Source organism: Ursus americanus, chromosome 7 (genome assembly GCF_024610735.1).
Source record: "Ursus americanus isolate L20-20 chromosome 7, mUrsAme1.1.p, whole genome shotgun sequence".
Classification (NCBI taxonomy): domain Eukaryota; kingdom Metazoa; phylum Chordata; class Mammalia; order Carnivora; family Ursidae; genus Ursus; species Ursus americanus.
Window position 1 is genome coordinate 50,043,101 of NC_142133.1, and position 22,222 is coordinate 50,065,322.

A 22,222-nucleotide genomic window follows, 5' to 3' on the forward strand; every position below is an offset into this window, starting at 1 on the left:
ACCAAGCTACCAAGGTGATGTCACTAAATACAAAATTGGAAAGAGATGCACACAGCCAGCTCTCATGAGCAGCCACCACTGAGAGTGAGATGAAATTGAGAGACAAATAAAGGCCATCCCCACTCGAGTTTTTGTAAGCCATACTGAGGAATCTGGATCAAGATCACTGGAAAAACATGGAAGATTTTAAGCAAAATGTAACATTACCAGATTCATGTTTTTAAAACATTATTCTAGGGGCGCCTGGGAGGCTCAGTTGGTTAAGCAACTGGTTTCGGCTCAGGTCATGATCCTGGAGTCCCAGGATCGAGTCCCACATGGGGCTCCCTGCTCAGCAAGGAGTCTTCTTCTCCCTCTGACCCTTCCCCCTCATGCTCTCTCCCTCTCAAATAAATAAATAAAATCTTAGAAAAAACTAAAAACATTATTCTAACTTCAGTGTGAAGAATGGACTGTATGCACAGGATAAAAACTAGGAGACTATTGCACCATCCAAGGGATGATGGTGGCTTAGACTGTCATGTGTCCAAGCTTCAATAATGGAAGATGAAGAAAAAATAAAGAGATATTGGATTCTAATTTAGAGGTAGAAGTAATGATCTTCCAAGGGCACTGGATGTGGGAAAGAGGAAAATAAATAAATCAAAGGTAACTTCTTACATTTTTCATAAGAGTAATTGGGTAAATCTTGATACCATTTACTAAGGAGGACCAGGAGAGGAACAGGTTTAAAGTAGGTGGTGAGTCAAGGGTTCTGTTTTGGACATGTTTAGTTTGAGACACCAATTATGTATCAAGAGAAGGTGTCAAGGAGTCAGCTAGATATACAAGTCTGAAGCTCAGAGAAAACACACAGGCTGGAGGTACACACTTAGGATTGGACAACAGAGAAATGGACAACAAATGAAGCCATGGGACTAAATTAGACTCCTAAGAAGAAGGCAGACCCGCAGCTGAGCCTGGGACATGCCAACATTGAGAGGTATGAGAAGAGGACCCAGAAAAGGTGATTGAAAAGGACAGCTAGGGCAAAGGAAAACCAGGGGAGGGAGTGTCACAGAAACCAAGGCAAGGAAGCATTTCAAAAAGGAGGGTGTGGTTACTCTGTGTCCTAGGCTGCTGACAGGGGAAGATGAGGACAGAGAAGTGGCCACTAGATGGAGATCAGTCCTGGCTTTGGCATATGAGTCTTAGAGGAACGAAGGACACAGACGACCCATCAGGATAGAAGGAAGAAAGAATTGGGTGATGTAGGCACAGAGACAGCAAATAAAAGTACAACTCTCTGGGAAGAAACACAAAGAAGTGGGGTGGTGGCTGTAGAGGGATATGGGGTCAAGGAAGGATTTCTTCACAAGGGCAGACCCTTGGGCATGTTCATAGCTAATGGCAACAACCTGAGAGAGGGAGGAGTTGATGGTGCTGGTGAGAGAAAAGTCCTGAGCAGGCAGTGGGACATAAACTCCAGAGCTCAAGACAAGGGTTGTCCTCGGGGACACCTCTCCTGTCTTTAGAGAAGGGAGGGTGAGTGGATTCAGTATTGTGGTGGGAAGATAAAGAGCTCCTGCCCAATTGCCTTCGTTGTTTCCATAAAGAACAAGGTGATTATCTTCGGCATGGGAGTTGGGCGAAGGCAAAAACACTTCCTCCTCCTGGTCAGCCTTCTCCCTTCTCCCCACTAAACGTTGTTATACTCAATGCCCAGAACTTCTCCCCCCTCTTTTTTGGGCTGGTTCTTCTGATCCTGCTCTGCCTGACAATGCCATCTCTCTTAAGTAAGATGTCTACTTTTTTAAAACAAAGTATCTGAGAATAACACATTAGTCCCCCCCCCCAAAAAAAGCCTCTCTCTAACAGAAGCATCTCAGATTGGTATGGGAATTTTGTTCCTCCAGAGATGGTAGGAAGACCCTAACCTCAGACCTGATACCACAGCTATTCACATGAACAAAAGATGAATGATATATGAGAAGACTCTGGCATGTAACTCTCTGGAGTTCCAGTACTGTTGCATTACTCATGTTTGACCACCAACCCTCCATTCATGGAAAGTGAGCTTTGGATCATCTGCCCCAAAGAGGGGCAGGACAGCCCAAAACCATTTACATTCCTTGCCAACTCATCGGAAGTGGCAGGATGAGGTTGAGTACAGTCTGTGGAGTATCCATACACTTGACATTCATCTCTGTCTAGTGTTGTAAGAGGGTGGAACTCAAGGGTAGATAACCACACATTTCCCTCCCCCAACAACATCAGGGACATTTGCATCTGCCACCTAAGAGAAAAGTACAATAGGCCTCTAATCAAACAATGGGTGGAGGCCTATCTGAAAAATGAATTCTTTCACCCACAGCTATTTTCTTTTCTGTCAGTAGAAATACTTAGAGATTGAGTTGGCAAATAAGAGCCTGAGACACGTGAGGGGAAATTCTGGTCCCTGCTGCTGCTACTGCTGCTACCACTGAGTAATCACTCTGAATCCACTGTCTCCATAAGAGCTCTGCCTCCCCTCCTTGGGAATTCCCCCAGAACCGGGAGTATGTAGTCATCTTGATGTACTGCTATTTCTAAGGCTGGAAATGGAATATTTGTGGAACTTATTTTGCAAGAGGAAATGGTGACCTCTAAACTTTCATCAAAAGAGAAGGAAGTGAATGCTAATAATAAGGTTCCCTCAGTTAATACCACCCATCAAGGCTGAGAATCTCGTATCTTCACGGTGACCTCAGAAGAGTCCCTGAGAGACAGCTAAGCAGTGACTCCACGGCTCTCCCCAACATAAGCCCCAGTTACCCTTCTTCCTACCATCCACCCTCCATTCTCAGGGGGCCTTGGATTCCATTCCCTAAGATTAGGGATGAAAAAGACTCATCAATAAGAACTTTGCAGTCCCTATCTGAGCCTATTTCCCAAACCTGTCCCAGGGATGTCTCTGCACGGCCCCCCTCACTCATCTGCCAATGTGGCCTCCCCGTGTGAAGAAGGAACTTCCTACCTGGTCACAGAAAAAAGTCCTCCTTTGGATTTCAGGCTGCTCATCAGGCTCAGGCCTCCTAATAGTCTCTTCCTGACTGAAGACCCTGAAATCCCTATCCTTAGGTTCATCCTAAGGTTCATCCTTAGGGTTCATCCTTAACTCTCTTCCCATTCCCCCTCACCTCTTCCCTGGCAGAAGTCCCTTCCCTCGGTGGGAAAAAGACAGTCTCTTCAATAAATGGTGCTGGGAAAATTGGACAGCTACATGCAAAAGAATGAAACTTGACCACTATCTCACACCATACACAAAAATAAACTCCAAATGGATGAAAGACCTCGATGTGAGACAGGAATCCATCAAAATTCTAGAGGAGAACATAGGCAACAACCTCTACGACATCGGCCAAAGCAACCTTTTTCATGACACATCCCCAAAGGCAAGAGAAACAAAAGATAAAATGAATTTATGGGACTTCATCAAGATTAAAAGTTTCTGCACATCCAAGGAAACAGTCAGAAAAACTAAGAGGCAGCCCACGGAATGGGAGAATATATTTGCAAATGACACTACAGATAAAGGACTGGTATCCAAGATCTACAAAGAACTTCTCAAACTCAATACACGAGAAACAAATAAACAAATCAAAAAATGGGCAGAAGATATGAACAGACACTTTTCCAATGAAGACATACAAATGGCTAACAGACACATGAAAAAATGTTCAAAATCATTAGCCATCAAGGAAATTCAAATCAAAACCACACTGAGATACCACCTTACGCCAGTTAGAATGGCAAAAATAGACAAGGCAAGAAACAACAATTGTTGGAGAGGATGTGGAGAAAGGGGATCCCTCCTACATTGTTGGTGGGAATGCAAGTTGGTACAGCCACTCTGGAAAACCGTGTGGAGGTCCCTTAAAAAGTTAAAAATTGAGCTACCCTATGATCCAGCCATTGCACTACTGGGTGTTTACCCCAAAGATACAGACGTAGTGAAGAGAAGGGCCATATGCACCCCAATGTTCATAGCAGCAATGTCCACAATAGCTAAATCGTGGAAGGAGCCGAGATGCCCTGCAACAGATGACTGGATTAAGAAGTTGTGGTCCATATATACAATGGAATATTACTCAGCAATCAGAAAGAATGAGTTCTCAACATTTGCTACAACATGGACGGCACTGGAGGAGATAATGCTTAGTGAAATAAGCCAAGCAGAGAAAGACAACTATCATATGATTTCTCTCATCTATGGAACATAAGAACTAGAATGATCAGTAGGGGAAGAAAGGGATAAAGAAAGGGGGGGTAATCAGAAGGGGGAATGAAACATGAGAGACTATGGACTATGAGAAACAAACTGAGGGCTACAGAGGGGAGGGGGGTGGGGGAATGGGATAGACCGGTGATGGGTAGTAAGGAGGGCACATATTGCATGGTGCACTGGGTGTTATACACAACTAATGAATCATCGAGCCTTACATCGAAAACCGGGGATGTACTGTATGGTGACTAACATAATATAATAAAAAATCATTATTAATTAAAAAAATAAAAATTAAAAAAAAAATAAATTCAAGAGGTAATAAAAAAAAAAAAAAAAAAAAAAAGAAGTCCCTTCCCTAACTAGCTGACTCTTGAGATATCATCAATGGCCTTCACTCTCCTAAATTGAGCTGCGGCATCTCTTTTACCCTTGCAAGATGTCTCCCTTACCTGTGGGCTGGCACATTCTCTTCCTGAGAAGTTTCCCCAAAGCAGCTGCTGAAGTAGAAGGAGGAAAGGAGAGAAGAAGGGAGAGGAGGGAGGTAAGGAAGGAAGGACGACTGGAGGGGAGGAGGAAAAACTACTTTTTACCGAATACCAAATATAACCAATATGTTGGGCAGTCTGAACTTAGTGAATTACAAACAAGAAATGACCTTGTTTTCTTCCAGCAACTGCTTCACACATGCTCTGACATCTCCGGCCAGTGCAGAACTTCCTAGTGAACAACCTTCATATAGGAACAGTCTCAGCCTCCAGGTAAAGATGGCAGATATGAACTCTTTCACCTAATTCTGTTTCTTTCCCAAAACCCCATTAAAATAATAGTAAAGTGATCTTTAAAGGCACAAACCCACGAGCACGGAGAAAATGACGCGGCAACAATGGTGGGGATAGGCACCGTTTTGACCCATCAGGCAATTCCTGGGCATGCACTTCACTGACTTCACATTCACAACAAAAACTCAAGAGTTCCCAGTCTCGTGCAGGAGTTTTTTAGGGGGGAAAATTGCAAGCTGGAAAGCAGTTGCACAAGTGGAAGCTGATCCTAAATGAGCAGTGGAAAAACCGAAACCAGCCAACATCTAGTGCCTCCGAGATTGGAGCAGAGGGTAAAATAAGGAAGACTGGAAGCTAGTTTATTTTTTAATTATTTTTTTTTAAAGATTTTATTTATTTATTCGACAGAGATAGGGACAGCCAGCGAGAGAGGGAACACAAGCAGGGGGAGTGGGAGAGGAAAAAGCAGGCTCATAGCGGAGGAGCCTGATGTGGGGCTCGATCCCATAACACTGGGATCACGCCCTGAGCCGAAGGCAGACGCTTAACCGCTGTGCCACCCAGGCGCCCCAGGAAGCTAGTTTAAACAGTGGTTACAAATCAAAGAAAAAGTATATTTGTAAGTACATATTGTATGATTCCATCTGTATAAAAGTCTAGAAAATATAAACTATCTATAGTGACAGAAAATAGGTTAGTGTTCACTCAGGAATGGAGAAGAGGAGAAAAAGGAATTGCAAAGAGGCCTGAGGAAACAGGTAATAAATATGTTTCCTATCTAGACTGCAGTGATGGTTTCAAGGGGTATGTCAAATCATAAATCGCACAGTTTAAATATGTGCCGTTTATTATATGTCAGCTTTACCTCAATAACACTGTCTTTTAAAAGTACTGGCAGAGCTATGAGGAAATTCTCATTTGTTGCTGACTGTTCAGTCTTTTTAAAGAACAGCATGATAATAATTTAACTAATAGTTGTATCCACAGATCACCTTTCCCATACTAGTAGAAGACAGCAAGTTTATTCTGTAGAAAATGCAAAATAAAGGGGGAATGTGGGACACCAGGCACATTTGAAGGTGGGAGAAAAATACTGAAAACAGGATGATTAATGGAAGCATGTAGCATGATGTTGAGAATCCCAGACTTTCTTCCCCACACCACTTGCAGAAGGATAGTTGCCAGGCTTTTATCCTTTAGGCAGGAGACTAAAAGAGACTTCCCTGGGGAATAAAGTCAATACTAATATTAGGGTTTCTCCAAAGCAATGGCCCTGCCAAGTCATCAAATGGCAGCACTTATAGTCAACAGACCTCACATACACTCAGAACTTCCAATCTACTTTCAAATTACCTAATCTTGAATATAAGCAGAAAAGCTGCTAAACATCTGCAGAAAGTTTTTAGTAAGATGTATATCAAAATAAACCAACCAAACTCTGAAAACTATAAAACACTGATGAAAGAAATTGAAGATGACACAAATGGAAAGATAGTCCATGCTCATGGACTGGGAGAACACTGTTAAATTATCAATACTATCCGAAACAATCTACAAATTTAATGCAATCCCTATTAAAATACCAACAGCATTTTTCACAGAGCTAGAACAAACATCCTAAAATTTGTATGGGACCACAAAAGACCTTAAATAGCCAAAGAAATCTTGGAAAAGAAGAACGAAACTGGAGGTATCACAATCCCAGACTTCAAGATATACTACAAAGTTGTAGTAATCAAAACAGTATGGTCCTGGCACAAAAAATAGACACATAGATCAACAGAACAGAATGAATAACCCAGAAATAAACCCAGATTATATGGTCAGTTAATCTTTGACAAAAGAGGCAAGAATATATGATGGGAAGAAGAGAGTCTCTTCAACAAACGGCGTTGGGTACACTGGACAGCTACACACAAAAGAATGAAACTAGACCACTTCCTTACACCATACACAAAAATAAGCTAAAATGGATTAAAGACCTGAAGGTGAGAGATGAAACCATAAAAATCATAGAAAAGAACACAGGCAGTAATTTCTGACATTGACCATAGCAACATTTTTCTAGACACGTCTCCTGAGGCAAGAAAAATAAAAGCAAAAATAAACTATTGGGATTACATCAAAATAAAAAGCTTCTGCACAGCAAAGGAAGCAATCAACAAAACTAAATGACAACCTACTAAATGGGAGAATATATTTGCAAACGACATATCTGATAAAGGGTTAGTATCCAAAATATATAAAGAACTTACACAACTCAACACTAAAACCCAAATAATCCAGTTAAAAAAATTGGATTTCTCCAAAGAAGACACACAAATGGCTAACAGACACATGAAAAGATGCTCAATATCACTCATCATCAGGGAAACACAAATCAAAACTACAATGATATATTACCTCATACTTTCAGAATGGCTACAATCAAAAACACAAAAAGGAACAAGTGTTGGCAAGGATAAGGAGAAACAGGAACCCTCTTGTACTGTTAGTGAGAATGCAAACTGGTGCAGCCACTGTGGAAAACAGCATGGAGGTTCCTCAAAAAATTAAAAATAGAATTACCATATGATTCAGTAATTCCACTACTGGGTATTTACTCAAAGAATATGAAAACACTAATTTGAAAAGATACATGCACCCTTATGTTTATTGCAGCATTATTTACAATAGCCCAATTACGGAAGCAACCTAAATGTCCATCAATATGAATGGACAAAGAAGATGTGAGATACACACACACACACACACACACACACACACACACACGCACGCACACACAGAATAGAATATTATTCAGCCGTAAAAAAAGAATGAGATCTTGACATTTCCAACAGCACAGATGGATCTAGAGGATATAATGCTAAGTGAAATACGTCAGTCAGAGAAAGACAAATACCATATGGTTTCACTCATATGTGGAATTTAAGAAACAAAACAAATGAACAAAGCAAAAAAGAGAGAGACAAACCAAAAAAGACTCTTAACTACAGAGAAAAAAGCAGTGGTTACCAGAAGAAAAGTTGGTGTAAGGATGGGTGAAATAGGTGAAGGGAATTAAAAGTACACTTATCGTGATGAGCACTGAGAAATGTATAGAATTGTTGAATCACTATATTGTATACCTGAAAGTAATATAATATGGTATGTTAATAACACTGGAATTTTTTTTAAAAGCAGGGGGAAGAAAGAAACTATGCAAAGAGAAGAAACCTGAAAAAAGTATTATGAATATCCTCAGCGTAATAAGATAATAGAACCAGGAAACAAGAACAAAATACTATGTGGGAGAGGGAAGGGAAAATATTCAAAGAACAAGAAAATATGAGAAGAGAAATGAAAACTTAATTAAAGAATTGAAGATAATGTTAAGCAAGTCTCTCAGAAAGTAACGCAAAACGATAAAAGACAGAATAGAATCAATAAGAATATCAGAGGACAGGAAACTCAGAAGGTGAAAATAGAGATTCCAGAGAAAAGGAAAGATAGAAAAAAACTGAGAGAAAAGGCACTTAATCAAATAATTAATAAAGTTTTCAGAACTTGAAAAACAAGTTTCCAGATTGTAATGTTCCCACTGAGTATCTACCATAATGAATGAAAAAAGACCCACCCCATGAGCTTTCAGACACTGGGGATAAAGATATAATCCTACAATATTCCAGATAGAAAACAACAGTCACATGGAAATAATTAAGCATTTGAATGGCATCAGACTTCTCAGCAGCAATATTGGAAATGAGAAGAAAATGGAGCAATACCTTCAAAATCCTAAAGGAAAACTAATTTCAGCCTAAAATTCTTTAACCAACTAAACATTAGCCTGCCTCTGTGTGGGTTTGTATGAACACACATGCGCACGCATGCACACACATATGAAGCAAATATGACAAAACACTGAGGACTCTTGGTTTAGGAAGATGAGTATGCAGATGTTCATTGTGCCATTCTTTAGACCTATCTGTATGTTTGAAAATTTTCACGGCAAGAATGGATGAGGAGGGGACAGAAGGAAGAAGAACGCAGCTTCACACCTAATTCAAAGTTTCTCGCCTTCCCCTGCTCAGCCTGATCTACAGCTCTGGGAAGGGAGAAATGTCTATTTCTTCACTCTTTCCTCCTTCCCCTCATCTGCCCAAGTCAGGGGAGGACTTGGAACCTAGGAAGAGGCAGTGGGAAATAGGGGAAGTCTTCCATACCTGGGGTTTGCCAGAGAAACCAAACCTCCCCAGGGAGCGGGAGTCCTAGGTGGTACTGCTGAGGCCTAGGTGGTATTGGTGCTTGGATACAACTTGTCCAAGCAGGTCAGATGAGGGGGTGGGGCGAGCAGCAGGAAGTCATTCACTGGCATGAGCTGATCTGTATGCAGGTTTGGGAGAACCTGCAGAGGAACCAGCCATGAGAAAACAGCACGGTGTCCCTCTTTGGTCAATGCCTTTGCTCAGGCACAGGAAATCATGGAGAAAGGGGCTTGTAGGAGTTATTTCACCAGAGACTCTGTGAGCCATGGATGTAAAAGTACCCAGGACACAGAGGGAGGCAGTGAATGTGTTCTTTCTTCTTCAGCACAAACATGAATAGCCTCGGTACCTGTACACATACACAGCCCCTCTGGGAGAAACAGGCCTCTGGTGTGGGCACCAGCCTTCTCTGTTGGTCCCAGCAGCAAGGCCAGTGCTGTGCCCTCTCAAAGCATCACAGGCTACTCTCAACAACAGCAGGGGTGGTACGATATGGGAACTGTAGCTGCCAGACTGATTTACATGTGAGATAGCCTCAGAGGACTCTAAGATAAGCCAGGTAAGATTTGCAGGGTGAGGCTCCGAGTTCCTGGTCAGAATGGAACAGGAGCCAAGGAAGCTGGAATGAATTGTTACTACAATTCCTTTACACCCACATAGTTGTGAGGCCAGAGAGTCTTTGTTTGTTTTTCTATGAACAGTCTTTTAACAAAAAACTGCACAAATTTATACAATTTGATCATTGTGACATAGCCATACACCAGTGAAACTATCATCACACTCACAATAATGAACATAAACATTACCCCCAAATGTTTCCTCAAAAAATTTTTTTTCATACCCTTGTATAACCTTCCCTCCCCCTCCCTGCACACCAACACCAGACAACTACTGATGCTTTCTGTCCAATATATGAGTTTGCATTTTCTAGAATTTTATATAAATGAAATCATATAATATGTACTCTTCCATGCCTGGCTTCTTTCAGCATAATTATTTTGAGATTCATCCATATTGTTGCATGTATCATTAGTCCATTCCTTTTTATTGCTGAATAATATTCCATTGTATGAATGTACCATAGCTTGTTTATTCATTCACTTGTTGAGGACATTGCGTTGTTTCCATTTTTAGTAATGACAAAGAATGTTGCTATGAATATTCCTGTAGGGGTATTTGTAAAAACCCATGCTTTTATTCCTTGTGGGTAAATAAAAACCTGGCAGTTGAAGGGCTAGGTCATATGGTAACTACATGTTTAACTTTTTAAGAAACTGTCAAATTGTTTCCCAAGTGTTTGCATCATTTTGCATTCCCACCAGCAGTGTATAAAAATCCTAGTTCTCCTCCATCAACATCAACAATTGGTATGGTCAGTCCTTTTCATTTTACACATTCTTATAGGTGATAATGAAGCCCAGAGAGTCTAGGGTTACATTGGTATCTTCTTCAGCACCCAGAACAATGCCAGTCATAAAGAAAATACTTCTTGCTTGACTGATCGGTCTTTTTACAGTAAATAGAATTAGTTATAAGCCAGTTTGGCCTGGTCGTGCCTCTGGAGACAAAGTTGCTGAGGATTTAAAAAAAGAAAAATCTGTTTCACCACTGCTCCACTGGAGATCGACTAAAACTCAATCCATGAGAAGCAGAAAGGCCAACCCACACTGGCCTTTACACCCTGAGTATTTAGAGTCCACCATATTTCAGGAGGGCCATGGGTACACTGACCCTGCACTGCTCAGAGTAACTAGCTCAATGAGGGTTCTAAGAAGGAAGCAATGTGAGGAGCAGTTAGAGAAGACTTACGGGAGCATATAACAGATGTCATCACATTCCTGAGAGGCTCTCCTGCAGTATCAGAACTTCTATGCATCTTTGAGAGCATACCTTGGATAAACAGATGGAACTCACAGAGTAGCTCATAGCTTTTGGTCCACCAGAGGAAGAACATTCTAATGACAGAGCTTTCCAGGTATAGAGTAGGCTGCTTCACAAAGACACAGGTGTCCCATTTCTCAGATCACCCTCATCTTTGCAGGAATGCAACAGAAGATACCACTCTTACCCTGAGGAAGAAGAAGGACTAGGAAAAGAGCACTCAAATTATAAAAGGTAGAAGGTCAAGCACATACTAGGAGTTTTCTAAAGTCTTCGTTTAATGAAACTGAGTAAGGGCAGAAAATGCTAAATTAGACTCAACAGAGAATGCATTAAAGCAATCCAAGTGGATGGTGATAAAGTAATGAGTTCTAGAGCCTGGCTCAATTAGAATGATGAGAGTTGGGTTGGAAGATTTCCCAGAATATTAAGTAACACTGAGCATGAGGCCAGCTCAGCTGGGGAGAGAGAAGCTGGAAGAACTTTATACAGGGGTCTACTACCCAAAAAACCACCAAGGTTTCCAATAAAAAGAGAAGATCACCTTCCAACCTGCCAACTTCAGAAGCCCAGGAGAGAATATTCCTAAGAACTGAAGGCCAGAGGAAGATCTCTTTATAAAATTTTCTTCTTTTTTTTTTTTTTAAAGATTTTATTTATTTATTTGTCAGAGAGAGAGCGAGCACAAGCAGGGGGAGCAGCAAGCAAAGGGAGAAGCAGGCTCCCCGCTAAGCAGGGAGCCCAATGCAGGGCTCGATCCCAGAACCCCAGGATCATGACCTGAGCCGAAGGCAGACACTTAACCAACTGAGCCATTCAGGCATCCCTCTTTATAAAATTTTCATAGAAAGTTGGGAAAGACATTTTTTTAATGTTTTAAATGTTTTGCAACATGTTTTAAATGTTTACCCCTACCCTGAGGAAGAGGTGGAACTGGAAAAACAGCACCCAAATTCTAAAAGGTCTAAGGTCAGGCACATACTAGGAGTTTTCTAAAGTCTTCGTTTAGTGAAACTGATGAGTGAGGACAGAAAATGCTAAATTAGACTTTAACAGAGAATGACAAAAGTAATAAGTGTTTGTTGTAGAAATTTTTTAAAATAAAGAAAATCACAAATAAGAAAATTAAAAACATCTGTGACCCCACTACCAAAATATTTCTATCGTTGACATACTGGTAGATAGAGAGTCAGTCTTATTTGTTTTTATAAAATGGAATCATAATACAGATACTGCTCAGTAACTGAAATGTAGACCAAAATGGAAAAATACATATTTATTTCATTTGTGTCGATTGGTTTACATTATTATTTTACGAAGAGCTCTTAAAAGCTTACAATAAAAGTTGACCTCTTTCAATAAAAAAGGTAAAAGTCATTAACAGGAAATTTATGAAATATTTTTAAAGCAAAAATAACCAGCACTGATAGAAGTGTGGGAAAGTGGGCGCTTTCATACAAGGCTGGTATCAGTGTAAAGGGACACAACCTTCCTGGAGGGCAATTTGGCAATAGAGTGCCATAAACTTTGGACCCTGAATTCCACTTTTAGAAATTCATCCTAAGGAAATTTCTCCCCAGGATTAGATAAATTTGCCTTTATTTTCTTCTGTTAATTTTATGATGTCACTTTTTTTATGTTTAAGCCTTTTATTTGGAATTTAATTTGGTATGAAGAAAAGAATGTAACTTATTAATTTTTTATTTTTCTGAATGGCTTATTGGTTCCCAAACACTATTTATTAATCAATCCACACTTTCCCCTTCTGATTTTAAATAGTGGAGTTGACTTCAAAATGTAATCTGCTGCCTCTCGGGCAACATTTGAGGAAATCCTGTTTCCTCGCTCAAATCTGTGAGACGATGAATATGTCACTTCCCCTCTTTACACTTTGTTTCTACGAATTCTTTCTTTCCAAACTCTGCAAGGCCATTAGTTTGGTTCTATAGAAATTTCCAGGGCCCAAGGACAAAGCAGAACTAACTACTATGAGGAAATCTAGGAAATGCTTACCTATTCAGTTCGGTCTATCCTATATGGTGACTCAAACTGTCTACAGCCTAAATCATCATTTTCCTCCCCAAACCATTTCCTCCTCAAGATTCCTTTATTTCTATCATCTTGATGTCATCCTAGAGTCCTCCTTCTACTCTCCTGCACACCCAAGACACATTGCATCAGTTCTTCCTTCCCTGCATGGGCCTCTCAGGTCCATTGCCACTGTGATGTCCCATGTCTGCTTCCCTCAGCCCAGGCTCTCCCGCCTTTCACCAGGAGGAGCAGACCAATCTGATTTCACTCACTTCCTGGACTAATCCGTTAAACTCACCACTGTGAGACTTCTGCAGCACATCACTGCTCTGCTCAAAACACTCCAAGTGTTCCTCATTGCTCATAAATGAAAGGCCCGTTGCAATTTGGTCCTACAACACCTACCTCTCCAATCTGTTCTCCTTATTCCGACACAGTACTCTATCTCTTAAACATTTTGTCAAATGTTTCTTTCCTCTTCTATCTCTAGTCTGAACTGGATTTAAGGATGTTTATTCAAGGGACACCAGGGTAGCACAGTCAGGTAAGTATCCGACTCTTGGTTTCAGCTCAAGTCATGATCTCAGGGTCATGGGATTGAGCCCCCTGACAGGCTCTGCACTCAGCACAGAGTCTGCTTAAGACTCTCTCTCCCTCTCCCTCTGCATCTCCTCCCCAAAAATAAATTTTTAAATTTTTTTTAAAAGGATGTTTATTCAAGTATTGAATAAAGTGTTATACCGCCCAGTCTCAATTTTTAAAATTTTAAATATCATTGCACCTTAATGCCTGCGTATTTACTTTTCTCAGTGGGTCAGTAGCCCTTGCAAAAGCAAAATTCCCAGGCCCAAAGTAAACCCATGCTTTTTCCAAGCTCTTCTTTTAAAAGACATAAATATGTCTGCAAGTTGCACCATATTAGGTCTTGGAAATTTTACATCAAATATTTTATCAGACCACTTTCCTCCAAGTCAAGAAAGATCTGGGAACAGAATAGGATACTGGTGACTGAAAAGAAAGTGCTGAAACAAGGTCAGAAGCAGCTGGAAGGAGCAATGAGGCATGCCAAATGAGAGCCCACCATGATTTGGCTGCACTGGGAAGGGTGTGACACACCAACTGTATCTCCATGCGGATGGACCAGGAAGTCAGCTCTCTTGACTCCCAGGATACCACATCCCACGTTTCCTCCTGACATGCTGGGCTTCTGCTTCCCAGTTGCCCTGATTGCTATTCCTGGATGCACACACTCTGACTGGTGGGTATGCTCACCTCCACACCCTCCCCTGGGCCTCGTGCCTACTTCCAAGACTCCATGCCTTAGCCTGTTGCCTCTTCCAAGCTTCAAATCCATGCATGCAATTCTCGTGGGATTTGCTTCATGGGATCCTCACAATCTACTCCATTTTCTCCAATTTTGCCAGCATTTCTCTCAGGATACGGTACTTCAGTAGTCCTCACTACTGCTTCCAGAATATGTATTACTCAAATATCTAATCTGTCTAAGGGGGTGCACTTTTCTTTGAGTTGTCTATCTTCCTCATGCCCCACCTCTAACCAACCACCAAATTGTGATGATTTGACCCTTCTAATAATTCAAATGCACCCACTTCTCTCCATCTCCAAGGCCACCACACAAGTCCAAAGCCATCCTCACTTCTCACCCAGACAATTCATTAGCCTTCTGCCCACATTTGCTCTCTCCTCTTTAGAATCCAGACAGATCTTTTAAAAACACAAAACCAATTTTGCCACTCCGCTGCTTAAAACACTTCTAAACTGCCTTCAGGATATATCCAACGTCCTTAACCTGTTTGCAGGGTTGCCCATGACCTGGCCATGCCTACCTCTTCAGCCATATTACCTGCCACTTTGCCCCTCAGTCTCTGGGCTTCTGCCACCCTGGCCCTTTTCAGTTTCTCTAATACACCAAAGTCCTTCTAGCTTTGGGGCCTATGCACACACTGCTCCCATTGTCTGACACATTAATCTCTTTTCCTACATCTACCTGCACCTTCATCTGGCTAAATCTTACCCTTCCCATCCATGATGCTGCTTTCTCAGGAAGACTTTCCATGACCTTTCAGACTAGATAGGTTTCCCTCCCTCCCCCCTTCCACTCCCCCTGCATATATCTCCACAGCATCCCACACTACCCCCTTCTTAAAAACTACAACTATGATCATGTGTGTTTCTCCACTAGCAGAGATATTCTATGAGGTTCAGAACCCTGTTTGTCTTAATTCACTCAGTCCCCTCCTCCAAGCATGTTCCTGGATCAAAGATCCCCATCTTCTATGAATGATGGCATGTACTGATAATCTTTATAATTATTCCAATCTACCATTACCACTATGGACAAATTTGCATTCTACTTAGAATTCCTTTAACTATAACCTGATTTTTGGTTAGCCACATTGGAAATTCACTGCAACAAATATATGTTTTCCATTCTGTGTCAAGAAGGGCCTGGACTAGCAGAGTAAAGAAAGGTCTAATTCCATAGATATGGAGCGGGGGATAAATCCCAAACAGGGCACAGCCTGAGGAAAGGTATAGAATCAGGAGAATGTCGGACATTTGGGGAGAAAGGAAAGGAAACTAACACTGAACTAACCACTCTTACAAACACAATCTCATTTAATCCTTCCAAAGCCCTGTGAAGTAAGAATCATTAGCCCAGTTTTATAGATGAGGAAACCGAAGCTCTAAAAGTTAAGTAACTTGCCCAAGGCCACACAATAGGGGACATTGACATGAAATACTATGCCTTATGCCTTTACTCACCCTATTTCCTCAGCCTGGAATATCCATTCTCCACTATCCAAACCTACCACTTCAAGTCACAGCTAAAATGCAGCCTCCATGAAATCTTCCTTAATTCTCCATGTTAGCTTCAGCCATTCCCTTCCCATCTGCCTGCTGTGCTCTCTTATAGGACATCTTTTATTCTGCTTGCACTGTGGTCATCTGCACAGGTCTTCCCCACAAGTTAAAAGCTTATTAAGGGCAAGTGGAGTTCTTTGCCACCTCTTTCCCCATGGCCTCTGATACAATACCTCACTATGAAACAGACTGCCAAGTTGGCTTCAGGAAGGTTTCACGCAACTCTGCTCTGTGGGAACTCCTGCTCTCCTCTGACCCCAGGTCCTGGTCCTGAGTCTAGTCTCTCTCAGTCTGCTCTTCCTCTCCCAGGGGAGCTCCAGTGCCTTTGAGCAACCCTGAAGGGAATATAATGACCTACCCGGGACTGCACTGAGATCCCATGGAGAGAAGAGTGCAGAAAAGAGAAAGTAAAATCACATTTCTTCCTTGGATGGCCGTTTTTTTAAATCAAAATACTGTAAAACTTGTCTAGACTTTCTGACTCAGAAACTTAAACTCCCTTTTCTTAAGGGTAATCAAGGCCCCAAATGATCCTTCATCTGTATCAAGCCTGAGTCATCATCAATGGAGTAAAATTGTCATTTCCTTCTAATTTATCAGCAACTGTTATATATTTCTGTACTAGAAATGGAACTTGTTTCTATTTATACCCAGAGTGACAAATCAAATTGTCCAATGAAGTAATGAAAAAGCATGTATCTATTTGTAAAGCAACTATACATGTGACAGAGAAAGATTCTACAAAAGAATAGTAAGGAATGAATCCAGGATGGGCCTTATGCAACCAAACAACACTTCAAGAGTGTAGAGGTACCATGAAGCTGACGTGGTTATGTTCAGGGTAGTCATAACGTGTGGAATGAACAGTCATGGCTGCAAAAATCCCAGTAGACACCCAGTGCAACCTCTTCCCTTTGTAGATAAGGAAAGTTCTGAGATGTGTAGAAATGTTGTAGGTCACACAACAACTGGGTCAAACAACTAGGGTCAAAGCCAAATCCAAGTCTCTTGCCTTTCCAACCACACTGTGTGCCACACCTGCCATTCCCTGCCCTGTGCCACAGTTGCTCTAATCAGGAGTCCATCCTCTCCAACAGCCGGGAATTCATACCAAAAGGAGGGAGAAGAGAACCATGCACTGGGCATAGGACCTTTGCTATTAACTATTTGCATGCATAATAAGTCAGCTTCACATCATAGTGGATGCTTATATTGATATTTATTTTTAAAACGCCTTGAAAAACTATAAAGTACCATATAAATGTTAGATGTGTAATGTAATTATTACATGATTTCTATCTGGGATGTTAACCCAACAGTTTATTACTGGCCTTTTTATTTTCACAGCTAATATATCTTTATATCTGGAATCAGAATTTGGCCAAAATGAAAGCATCTGATTAAGTTCTTGATTCACCTCATTTGAAAATTCATCTCCCAGAGAGTAGAGAATGTGATAAGAAGAATACTAATCTAGACACAATTCTGTCCAAAAAGGAATTGATTATGTGAAAGAGGAATTTTGAGATAAAGTGCATGTCACCTTGGAGTTTGTGATGGAGAAAGGAAAGATAGTTATACATAGTGGTAGTCAGAATAGGTTAGGTTATACCACAGTAACAAATTCTGAAATCTCAGTGACTTCACACAATTAAAGATTTGTTTCTCACTCATGCAAAGTCAAATGCAGGTTGTTCTACTCTCATGCACTTGCAAGCACACCTCATCCATTTGTAGCCACACATCTGGAATACATGACTTCCAAAGTTGCTGCATCAGAGGAAGTTGGAGATGACGGAAGCACACACTGGCCCTCAATTGCATAAGCCTAGAAGTATAACACATCACGTCTCACTTCCTGCTCACAGTGCTTTGGCCAGAAAAAACCATGTGTCCCTAAGCCAACTCTGCAAGGGAGACTAGGAAATGAAGACAGACATTCATCAAGTAATCCCACAAATGGATATTTGGTAAGGAGAGTCTAGCACATATACATTCCCCAGATTTCAGAAAAGCAAATATCGAAATCCTCAGAGTATCCCATTTGTATAAAAATAAATCTATATATGCCTTGACAAAGGAAAGAATGAAAGAAAATACACCAAAATAGTAATAGTGAATACCTCTAGTTATTTAATTGTTTGTGGGTTTTATTTTCTTTTTATTTTTTTTATATTTCCCTAGCAATATTTAATAATCGTGTTTTAAAATCCAGAAAAGTAATCCAGGTGTTTTTTTTTAATTGTGAAACAAGTTCAGACCAGAGACAACTATGACTCCGTGAAGAAAATGACTCAAAAGAAAAGGGAATTTCTTTAAAATGCACTTCTGATTGGGCAATCACAATTAGCCAGCAAGAAGAAAGGTGAGAGACGGGCACAGACATGACTGCGGTCACACAGAAGCTCTCTGATGAACTCTGATTTTTAAGTGCATCTGTGAAAGACAGAAAGACAGTGTGCCAAGGGAGAAGGCAACAAGAGGGCACGGCCCCATGAACTACCATCCCAAAAGAAGAGAGAAAGGGAACTTAGAAACAAAACAAGCACATAAATTAGGGAACAAATAAGCTAAGGCAAAGAAAAGAGAGGGAATCACAGCTAACTGGGGATTTGGTGGCTCAACATGAAGCTGTCCCTTCCCACTACAGGCTTCTGCCAACTTGAATTTCTCTATCTACTCCAAGCCACAGCCATCCCTCGGCTGAGTTCCCAGAGCACTTGCCCAGAGTTTACCTGAAGTTGAACAGGTAAAGACCTTAGTGAGCTCTACACAGGACCCTGATTGTTTAGCTCTTGCCTCCCTTACCATCCTCATCTTACCACTCCATTGGCCCTGCCTTTCTGAGCTCCAGCCTCAATGCCCTACTTTCACTTATTTGACCCCCACAGCCTTTGCTCAGCCTGGAATGTTCCCTCCTCCCTGCCCATTGAACTACCCACTCCCAGTCTAATACTAGCTTCTTTGTTCAAGCCTTTACTAAACTTAGTTTGTTTATCTGCTTATTTAGGTGATTATTGTTGAATGTCTTCACTGTCAGCTTCCAGGAAAGCAAGAACCATAGCTGGTTGTGCTCACTGAATGGGGTTTCATTCTTTTTAGCCCCTTTTTTACTTATAGGTGAGAAGTCATGGGAGACATTTTTTTCTCCCCTCTTTCCTGAGGAGCCAGTATCACTGGGTAGTATCGTATTTTGAACTAGAAATCGATGAAATGGAGTTTTCATTTTTGCTCCCGCTCTCACACAAACTCTCCATGTGACCTTGCAACCCTGACACTTCCCCTCTCCGAAACTGCTTCCTCTTTTAAGAGATGAAACCTAGATAGTGTCTGAGGTGCATCCTTCAATATATCATTCTAGATCCTTCAATAGACTAACAAGACAAAGCAGAAAAACTTAGAAATTAAAAAGAGCAAAGAAAAGGAAGAGGTCACACTAAGAAAAAGAGACAGCCCGGTAGTTGCTTGAGCCTAAGCTCTGGTATCTGAATCCCGTTTCAGCAATTTGGTAAACACGAAATCTTGGACAGATTGGTTAATCTCTCCAGACTTTTACTTCCTCCTCTATGAAATGTGACAAGAACACCTACCTCACAGGTTTAATGCGAAGACTAAATGAGACAATGTATTAGAATGCCTAGAAGACTATGTTAGGTCCTTTCCTCCTGCCCATCGCACTGTCACAGAATTTAAAAGGTTATAATTAAATAGGGCATGAATTGAGACAAAAGACTCAATTGTCTCTGTATGTAATAATGGTTTATGCACACTTCATTCCTCTGAAAAGGCTTTCTACAACCTAAAAACAAATAATTGCATCCCCTGGAAAATTCACAGAGAAGAGCTGTGTTTACTTTTTCATTCAAGCAATGCTGTCAGATCCAATTACATGCAATGATTTTAAAGTTGCTTCCATAGATGTTTATGGATATTTCTTGTCTTCATGGTACAATGGCAAGAGCATGGCTAAATTCCATACCAGACTCCGCCACTGACCATGCACTCAACTATGTTGATCCCCTTCACCCTTTTCCTGTATGTCACAGAATAAAATCAGCTTCCATTGGAGGAGGAGGAGAGAAGGAGGGGGGATATTTCAAACCATTTCTTTTTTCATCTTTTTTTTAAACAAAAAAATCCTAGAATCAATAAATGACAGGGTGTTTGAGGCTGAAAAGACCTTTAAGAATGATCTCTTTCAGCCCCATCACTTGGCATTTGGTGGAGGTAAGAGACTTGAGCACCTAAATGCAGTGGAAAGAGAAGATTGGACTTGGAACAGAAACCTGAGGTTAGGGGCACCTGGGTGGCGCAGTCATTAAACGTCTGCCTTTGGCTCAGGGCGTGATCCCAGATTCCTGGGATTGAGTCCCACATCAGGCTCCTCCGCTGGGAGCCTGCTTCTTCCTCTCCCACTCCCCCTGCTTGTGTTCCCTCTCTCGCTGGCTGTCTCTCCCTGTCAAATAAATAAATAAAATCTTTTAAAAAAAATAAATAAAAACAAAAATAAATAAATAAATAAATAAATAAATAAAAAGAAACCTGAGGTTAGAGTGCTGGCTCTGCCAGCTTTGTAACCATAGGTTGGCCACTTAACATCTTCAAGGGCCCTCAGCTGCGAAAAGAGATAGTGATCACTATCTCTGTGGGTTAAGTGTGGAGCCAGTGAGACAATGCAAGTGAGAGCTCTTTGTAAAGTAGTGAGCGGTTTTCAAATGAAAAGCACCACCATGATTCTTTGGACCCACAACATCCAGGCTTATAGGGTGTATCCACTCACCTACCAAAATATATCATCTCATCTTGCATATCTAATTTTGTGAATCCTGAAAGAAAAATACTTATGTCTAACAAAAACTCTGGCACAGAATAAGTATACAATAAATTTTTTTTTCTGTATGATATAGGTGGGAAATGACTAAAGTTTTTGAAGCCTCCTCAGAGTCAAGAGGTGGGTGTTTGAAGCTCCCAAAGTTCCTGTCACAGGACAGCCCCCAAAGCTGTCACAGGACAGCTCCAGTAGAGCTCTACCTAGTGTGTTTCTCTCTCCATTCCCCAGGGGGAGGTGGTCTGATGATGAGGCTTGTTTCCAAGTCAGTCTTGGTATACACACACAGAAAAATACATTCCCCAAAACAAAGTGAGGACTTCCCACTCTCTAAACCTCACCCATGTTGTTCTTCCTTTAAAAGCCAGTTTCCAAAAAGGTCATATGAAGGAAAGAATTAAGTGAAACCTCAACCTGAGTTGGCTGTCTCAAAAAAATTCCAACTGTCCTTGAGAAATTCAATAACCACATTCAGGGAATTCTAATTCTCTACAACAGAGGAGGGACAAAGACTGGGACGGTGTTAACACTAATGGTAGAAACAAGGATGTTTTCCCGGATTACCAAACAGATGCTATACATTCCTCCCAGAAACTAAATACCTTCAGGGTTTCAAGAGAGGCCTTTACCTGAAAATGTCCTCCCTGCTGAAGTTTTCAAACCAATATTGTCATAAAAACTATATTTTCTTCGGTGAACTAAGGCGTTACAATAATGACTATACAGGTTCCCAAGTGACAGAAGCCATTATTAGCACTGTTATTATTTTTGCTTAGTTGCATCTCCATAGCAGCCCACAATCACCATGTGCTTCGCAACTGTTTCTTGGTAATAGTCCTCACAAGATCTCCAGGAGGCAGAAGGAATAACCAGGATTAACATCTGCGTTGCCTGAAGGAGAACCACAGACATAGAGAACTGGCTACCATCACCATTCAAACAAGGATCCATCCAGAGACACACAAGATCTGCCCCAATCTGGTCCTAAATTTACACTGTCTCCATCAAGGATACATTATTTCTGTGGCTCTTGTTTATAACAATTGTGATCAGGTCTATGACCAGGAGGATCTGGACCGCCAACAGAATCAGAATCAGAGATTTTACACTTAGGATAGACCTTAATAATCATCTAACCAGACCCATTACTTACCATTAAACAAGACTAGAGAAAATACTTTACCCAACTCACACAAGCCTCACTTGACTCCCTGTTCTAAATGGTCTTGCCTTTTTATACCATGTTACATGCATGTTACATATTTATACCATGTTACATTGCAGTGCCTCTCTTTTCTCTCTTTACCTTTTTGTTCCCCTCCTCTAC

General features: G+C 41.1%; 1 long non-coding RNA gene across 1 annotated transcript in view; it reads right to left on the reverse strand.

Moving 5' to 3' along the window:
- Positions 1–22,222, reverse strand: part of LOC123799743 (uncharacterized) — a 68,345-nt gene that overhangs the window by 22,875 nt on the left and 23,248 nt on the right. The gene's annotated exons all lie outside the window — the stretch shown is intronic.